This window comes from Tachyglossus aculeatus, chromosome 14 (assembly GCF_015852505.1).
Source record: "Tachyglossus aculeatus isolate mTacAcu1 chromosome 14, mTacAcu1.pri, whole genome shotgun sequence".
NCBI classification, from domain to species: Eukaryota; Metazoa; Chordata; class Mammalia; order Monotremata; family Tachyglossidae; genus Tachyglossus; species Tachyglossus aculeatus.
The window spans coordinates 32,428,592-32,437,441 of NC_052079.1; the positions used below are offsets into that span (position 1 = coordinate 32,428,592).

The 8,850-nt window shown below is 42.2% G+C and overlaps 1 non-coding gene across 1 annotated transcript; it reads left to right on the top strand.

Annotated features, from left to right (window-relative positions):
- The first annotated feature begins 5,461 nt into the window (after positions 1-5,461).
- On the top strand, positions 5,462-5,599 carry LOC119937362. The gene has a single exon (XR_005454037.1). It is a non-coding gene; the product is annotated as a small nucleolar RNA SNORA7 (small nucleolar RNA).
- The last annotated feature ends 3,251 nt before the right edge of the window (positions 5,600-8,850 follow it).

Here is an 8,850-nt window from a genome sequence, read left to right on the forward strand (position 1 = left end):
CATAAAACTGAGTGAGTGGGCAGAAAAGTGTCAGATGAGCTTCAGCATGAGCAACTGTAAAGAAATGCATATAAAGCAAAACAATTCAAACTACAACTACATGGTAATGGCTTCTTAGTTATGAGTCAAGCATGAGTCAGGAGAGAAACTTGGGGTCACTGTTGAATTTCACAAAAATGATCAGGGAGATCAAAACACTTCTGTATAATGGGACAATGAAAATGTGAATTTTTTGCCTAGGTTATTTTGTCTAAATGCATCGTAAAGACATCATGATTGATATTTTCAAAACCAAAAATGGTGGGACTCTAGTGAATATAATTGTTATTCACTAAATCCCAACAAGCTAAGGGAGCATCCACTGAAGTTTGGAAGGTGTTTGGCTCAGAACAAATATTATGGTTCTTCATCCAAAAGCTGGTAAACATCCAGAATTACTACCACAGGAAGATTTGCACTATAAAACCATCGGAAATATTTATGAGTAGTTTGGATTCATTGATGGAGGAGAGGTCCCTAATGTTACCAAAGGGAATTCTAAATCCTGAGGAAAATTTTAGGATTGTAGGATATCCCATTAAAAGGGAGGTCAAGGAGAGTAAGCATTCTATTGTTCGTCTGAGCATCGTGATGCCAGGATCGGAGGGAAAACTGTTTGCTGAGTGGATCAGTAGACTGATCTAGTTATAACATGTTTTAATTATTTTGGAAAAGAAAAACTGCTGACAGTGGAAACGGCCAGGGGATCTCCCAGCTGTCCATTTTAGGTAAGGTTCTGGCCAGAGTCATTCTTATCAGGCTACTGAAGATGATAGTCAATTATGTACCACCTGAATAATACCAAAGTATGAGATGATCTTTGCAGTAAGATAAAGGAAAAATGCACAAAGCAAAATCAAAACCTTCATATCCAACCTGTGCCACCTAGGTTGTGAGGCACAGGGAAAATATATCTGCTCATGAACCATTTTTTTAAATAGTATTTGTTAAGCACTTACTACATGCCAGACACTGTGCTAAGCGCTGGGGTTGACACACGATAATCAGGTTGGATACAGTCCCTGTACCACATAGAGCTCACAGTCTTAATCCCTATTTTACAGGTGCAGTAACTGAGGCACAGAGAAGTGACTTGCCCAAGGTCACCCACCAGACAAGTGGCAGAGCTGAGATTAGAACCCAGATCCTTCTAACTCCCCAGGCCCATGCTCTATCCATTAGACCACATTGCTTCTCTGTCCCTTCACCCATTTCACCTGTGCCTTCCATGAACTACATTCTACATCAAGTGGCAGGACAGAATTCCCATTAACTGGGTTGTTGAAGCCAGTCAGCTCACCAGCACTGAAGCACTGCCCACAGCAGCTCTGCTCTTCTCAGGTGGTACATATAAGGAGAACGTACAGTGCTCTACACGTAATAAGTGCTCAGTGCCATTGATTGAATGGATATGAGCAGGGTTCCCAAGCAGCTGCTATATAGCAAAATGAAAAGATGAACCTGCAAGCCTGGAGGTTGAAACACATGATTTATAAATATAGGAAGAAACAGTTTCCAGCAATGCAATACAGCAGTTCATGGCTGGGAGACCTTAGTGGGAGCCTAATGGACAGCAATTAGGGTAGAGGTTGTTGTCCTTGAGCAAAGCCTTCATGAAAATTGAGATGTCAGAAGACAGAGTTGGAAACAGAGAGAGGTCAACGTAGGACAAACCTATTAGAATCGAAAGGATTTATCCTTACTTGTAAACAATGTGGGAGTGTGTGTTTCCCTAGGGGACCTTTCAGCCATACTCTCTTCTCCAGATAGGAACCCACCTTCAGTAATGTCGTCTTCAAAAACAAGGAAACATGTGTTCTATTTCTTTCTCTCTCTCTCTGTATATTCATTCATTCATTCAAAAGTATTTATTGAGCGCTTACTGTGTGCAGAGCACTGTACTAAGTGCTTGGGAAGTACAAGTTGGCAACATATATAGACGGTCCCTACCCAACAACGGGCTTACAGTCTAGAAGGGGAGGCAGACAACAAAACAAAACATGTAGATAGGTGTCAAAATCATCAGAATTATACAGAATTATGGCTATATGCACATCATTAACAAAATAAGTAGAATAGTAAATATGTACAAGTAAAATTAATACAGTAATAAATTTGTACAAATGTATACAAGTGCTGTGGGGAGGGGAAGGAGGTAGGGTGAGGGGGCAATGGGGAGGAGGAGAGGAAAAAGGGGGCTCAGTCTGGGAAGGCCTCCTGGAAGAGGTGAGCTCTCAGTATGGCTTTGAAGGGAGGAAGAGAGCTAGTTTGGCAGATATGTGGAGGGAAGGCATTCACGTCCAGGGGAAGGACGTGGGCCAGGGGTCAACAGCAGGACAGGTGAGAACGAGGAACAGTGAGGAGATTAGCGGCAGAGGAGCGGAGGGTGAAGGGTGGGCTGTAGAAGGAGAAAAGGGAGGTGAGGTAGGAGGGGGTGAGAGGATGGACAGCCTTGAAGCCGAGAGTGAGGAGTTTTTGCTTGATGCGTAGGTTGACAGGCAACCACTGGAGATTTTTGAGGAGGGGAGTGCTATGCCCAGAGAGTTTCTGTACAAAGATAATCTGGGCAGCAGAGTGAAGTATAGACTGAAACGGGAAGAGACAGGAGGATGGGAGATCAGAGAGGAGGCTGATGCAGTAATCCGCAGCATCACCACCCTGACGTCCAAGCACGAGGAAAAGAAATTAATCCAGCAGGAACTGGCCTGTCTGAAAGCCACTGTGTAGGCTCCCAGCACCAACTTGCCCAGCCCACACCCTCCGCTCCTCTGCCGCCACTAACCTCCTCACTGTGCCTCGTTCTCGTCTGTCCCGCCGTCAAGCCCTGGCCCACATCCTCACCCTGGCCTGGAATGTCCTCCCTCTGCACAGCCGCCAAGCTTGCTCCCTTCCTTCAAAGCCCACTGAGAGCTCACCTCCTCCAGGAGGCCTTCCCAGACTGAGCCCCCTCCTTCCTCTCCCCCTCCCCATCACCCCGTCCTACCTCCTTCCCCTCCCCACAGCACTTGTATATATGTTTGTACAGATTTATTACTCTATTTTACTTGTACATATTTACTGTTCTATTTATTTTATTTTGTTAATATGTTTTGCTTTGTTGTCTGTCTCCCCCTTCTAGACTGTGAGCCCGCTGTTGAGTAGGGACCGTCTCTATATGTTGCCAACTTGTACTTCCCAAGCACTTAGTACAGTGCTCTGCACACAGTAAGCGCTCAATAAATACGATTGAATGAATGAATGAATGAATAATCCAGTCGGGATAGGATGAGAGATTGAACCAGCAAGGTAGCGGTTTGGATGGAGAGGAAAGGGTGGATCTTGGCGATGTTGTGGAGGTGAGACCGGCAGGTTTTGGTGATGCATTGGATGTGTGGGGTGAACGAGACAGCAGAGTCGAGGATCACACCAAGGTTGCAGGTTTATGAGTCGGGAAGGATGGTAGTGCCATCTACAGTGATGGGAAAGTAAGGGAGAGGACAGGTTTTGGGAGGGAAGATAAGGAGTTCAGTCTTGGACATATTGAGTTTTAGATGGCAGGCAGACATCCAGATGGAGATGTCCTGAAGGCCGGAGGAGATACAAGCCGGGAGGGAGAGAGAGAGGAGAGAGGAGAGAGGAGAGAGGAGAGAGAGAGAGAGAGAGAGAGAGAGAGAGAGAGCAGGGGCGGGATGTAAATTTGGGTGTCATCAGCGTAGAGAAGATAGTTGAAGCCGTGGGAGTGAATTAGTTCACCAAGGGAGTGAGTGTAGATAGAGAACAGTAGGGGACCAAGAACTGACCCTTGAGGAACACCAACAGCAGGGGGATGGGAGAGGGAGGAGGAGCCCACAAAGGAGACTGAGAATGAACGGCCGGAGAGATAAGAGGAGAACCAGAAGAGGATGGAGTCTGTGAAGCCAAGATTGGATAGCGTATTGAGGAGAAGGGGGTGATCCACAGTGTCAAAGGCAGCTTAGAGGTTGAGGAGGATTAGGATAGAATAGAAGCCTTTGGATTTGGCAAGGAGGAGGTCATATTAAATATATATATATACTCGTATCTGTTAGTCTAATGTGGCATGTATTCACATTTATATGGTTTAGAAGTCACTATGATAGTGTCAATGAATATTAAAATAAATTGAGAAAGAAAAGGTTCAAAGAATAAAGATGAATCCCCAAATGTTCAAAAAGCAGAATTAGATTAAATGTCAGAGTTCATGGCATGGGCAGAAAACCCCAGGCTGAAGGTTTACTCATATAAGAAACTTGCACAAATAGCCGAGAGATGTATAATGTGACACTGAGGTTCCAGACAAGGATGTGTGAAATTATTGTAGGAAGAAAATCACTTCTAGATCTTCTGACAAACTGCAGCTACTGCTTTGATTCAGAGTACTAGCACATATGAGAAGAAAAAAGTCTTAAAGGCATTGTCTCATATTGTTCATATTACTTGTTAAAAATACATATATACTAGTAATATGGAGCTATACTACTGTTCTGACAGACTACTAGCACACATGAAAAACAAGTCTTAAAGGTATTGTATCATATAGTTCAGATCATTTGTAATAAAAAACATTTACTAAAATGTGGAGCTCCAAGAATTAAAAAAAAGCCATCTAGATGGAGAGATTCTATTTTTCTATTTTGTTTGCTATGGGACCATCAACAAGTTATTGTCAATATTATCTATATTAAAAATGGTTCTAAGTGCTAGTACAACAATAAAAGAGTTTATTTCATTAAGAAGTTTAAAATCGAATAGAAAAGACAAGCAAGCATAAATTGTCAAATATATGTCAAAAGAAGGAAACAGGTACACATTATTAAAACTAAAATGAGCAATTATTTCAGTGAATAAATAATCAGAAATCTATATGAACATTGGAGTGGTATAAATAGGAAAGTGGTGTATTAGTAATGGAATACATTCATTCAGTATAATGGATACATTTAATCCCCGAAGCATATCCTAGAGAAAAGTTTCCTACACATTTGCAAACACTACTAGTACTCACAAATATAAAGAGGTATCTGAAAGTAGGGGACATGCTAGCAGGTTCTACACTAGCAAATTATCTGGATAATTAATTGCCTCAAAAACACAGAACTATACATGATCCCTGTCCCTGTTTAAACCAGAATAGCCTGGAGGAGTTGCAGGCTACTTGTGGCCTTATTCTTTAGAGGCCATGGGAGGCTCCCTTGGTCTCTTTGAACCATGAAGTGATGGGGGAATGGTGCCTTCCAGGAGAGATCACATGATAATCCCCTCTTTCCCCCCCACCAACCCCTGACCACTTTCAAACCTCCTCTGAAAGAAGAGACAAAGAAAAAGGGCAAACCTAGGATCAGTCACTGTGAGCCTTCCTGAATCAGGATGTTTGATTTTGCAATGTTGCAGCCAATTCTGAACACCCCCACTCCACTGGTTACAAACCCTCTCAGGGTCACATCTGGAGAGTTTCCAGTACTCTACCAGTCTCGACTGTTGGGGGGTGAGTCAAGCAGAGGCATATCCATTCCATTTCTAGCTTGTACAGTGGCTAGTGAGGGGAAGGCCATCTACTACAAGTCAAAACTCACCTGTGCTAGACAGCAGTGGCATGGGAAAGAGTTGAGGGCAGCGACTCAAGTTTACTGCATGGAAGGAGACAATGGTACATCTGTATTTTTACCAGGAAAACTCTATGGATACACTACTGGAATGATTGCAGATGGAGGTGGGGCATTCTGGGAGAGATATGTCCATGGTGTCGCTATGGGTCGGAGACGACTCTACAGTATAAGACAACAACAGCAACAGGTTACAAGGATGTTCATTTGACAACTGCTGTTTTACCGTCTCATAGATTTCTGATGTGTCAGTCTTCTTCAGGATTTTACCCAGCAAAGAAAGAGTTCACCAGGGGCAGTCCTTTGGTGAAATATAGTTTAATTTAGGGGAAACAATTTATGTAGCAATTCTATACACTTTCCATGTGGGGAGAGAAAGAGTTTGCATAACAGGACTGTTCAGCTACATTGGAGATACCAAAAGGGCAAGACATCTCCTCTGTAACAGGAGGTCAATACCATGAAGCCCACTTGTGTGGGATTTCTGTCAGGAAGCTAAGTCCCTTCAATGTACTGTATAAGTCGAGGGGCTCATGGGGCTGAAGCCCCAGGGCTCCAGGGTAAATAAGGGCCACAAATAGTAGTAGAATTTGTTAACTACCCACTTAGTACAGCACACTATACTAGGTCTTAAGTACAAAATATATGTGACATGTTCCCTGCCTCAAAGGAGCTTACACTTCAGTGGGGAAGACAAACATCCTAATCTATGATCATCCAATTGTGTTTACCACGTGCAGAGAGCACTATACTAAGCACATGGGAAGTATAGTAAAACAATGTTGGCAGAAATGTTCCCTGTCAGCAAGGAGCCTTTTGTAGTTATTCTGGGCATTTTTCCCCACCAAATTAATGTCCCTTGTGGTTTCAGCATACCCCTCCCTCTCTAATCAGTTAGCATGGTGCAGTTTATGTTTTAAGCTTTGCCAGTAATGCCAACAGCTCACAGAATCAGGTGGCTAGCCACCAAGGTATGGTTGCAGGCTTTGATTGTAAACAGAATAACACAATAGCACCATGATTGCCCTTTCCTTTCCATCCAAACTGCTGCCATGTTCATCCAAGCATTTATCCTACCCAGCCTTAAGTACTGCATCAGCATCCGTGTTGACTTCCCTGCCCCCGTCACTCCCCACTCGATTCATACGTCACTCTGCTGTCTGGATCACTTTTTTCTGAAAAAGTGTTCAACCCATATTACCCCACTCCTCAAGAAACTCCAGTGATTGCCCACCCACCTCCTTATCAACGACTTTAAGACACTCAGTCACTTTGCCTTCTTTAACTTTATATCTCTGATTTCCTACTACAATTAGGCTGATTAGCTTGTATCTACCTCAGTGCTTAGAACAGTACTTGATATATAATGAACACTTAAATACCCTATAAATTCCTCACAGTGCTCTCCACCCAGTATGTACTCAGTAAATACACTTATTCATGACCCAAAAACTGTGCTAAAGGTGAGCCTGAATTCAATATAATCAGATCAGTCACACTCCACATCTCGCCTGTAAACTGTAAGCTTCTTGTGGGCAGGAAACGCATCTACCAGCTCTCCTGCATTGTACTCTTCCAAGCTTTTAGTAAAGTGCTCTGCACACAATAAGCACTTACTAAATATCACTGATTGGTTCAACTCACGGTCTAAGGATAAAGAGATCAGATATGTAATCTCCATTATACAGATGAGGAAATTGAGGAACAGTGAACTCAAGTAACTAATTTAAAAAAACTAAGTTCTTCCTGCTCTGGAATGACATGAGGGTGTGAGAAGGATCACAGGCAATCCTAGCTAAAGGGAGACAAGAGGGATGACTGTTTTTGTGCATCCTCAGCAACCAGACTGTGGAACTGCAGTGTGAAAATTTGTGGGTTAGAATCTCCAGGCAAATCACAAACTTCAGACCTGATCCACAGTGAGCCTTAACATCCAGGACAAGTGACCACCCTGCCCGAAAAAACATGGAAACCAAAATCCAAAGTGGCTACAGTGTGTGGGACCCATTTACCAACAGACTAAAAATTACATTTCCTCAAAGAACACAAATTGTCCAGGACACACTCTCAGGAATAGACAATCATAGATCAGAGTCCAACATTCTGACAATTCTGCAGCAAATTCATTGAAAAATTCAGTTACTGAAGATAAAGATGATTTTTTGGTCCCTTTTTGCTTGGATCATCTACTTTGGTGGCATTCTTTAATTGAATTCACCAGATGATTGATCAACTATCTACTTCACTTTGACTGTGTAAACATAGCCTAATAAATGACTAGAGCTAATTGAGGACATCTGTTTCAATATTGCTTTGGCCATCTGTTCAATTTTATGGTATTTTATCTTTTTAATAAAAACTCAAGGAATTACATGAGTAAAGATTTTGAAAGTGAATTTTAGGAATATGTTTTATTGTACTCTCTCAAGCACTCAGCACAGTTTTTCTGCAATAAGTACTAGTGGTGATTTGATTAATTTTGATGGAAGCAATTATTTTTTAAGAAATGAAATTAAGGTTGAAACACAGCTGTGAAAATATTACCTATTTCTCTACCCTACTGTAATATTTAAAATATGTCCCGATACTTCCTCTGAGGACCTTATTCTTCATGCTTCAAAGATAACACCATTGACAGTGAGGTTTTGTTAGCACTCATGATAAAACCCACATATGATCAACTATCCCTTTTCAGTGGTTATAAATTATCGCACTATGTTCCTATTGCATATGCTTTAAGAAATCTATATTCCGTGCAATTGCATACCCTACAGTCATATCTTGAGTTCACTGTTACAGATTAGGAGTGCAAGAGGCCTCATTTAGTTACCTCATCTGTAAAATGAGGATTGAGACTGGGATTCCCACATAGGATAGGAACTGTATCCACCTCAATTTGCTATATCCATCCCAGGGCTTAGTACTTTGTATTTAGTAAGAGCTTAACAAATATTATTATTATTAGGCCTAGTCACTTTGATGAGCCACTCAAACACGGCCAGTGTTCGAGGAATTCACCAAACAGGAGGGTCACTGTCCAAGAACTGGCTTCACAATACCCCCTAGTCTTTCTAGAACTCATTTTAGTTCAGGATTTAGTTCAGTAAAGGCAGACAACCCCAACCTCATCCTCCAAAAACCTAAAGCTCGGTAACTTAATACTAGCCTCCACTGCCACTATCTGATGTAACCCCAGTCCAACCCGGTCCAG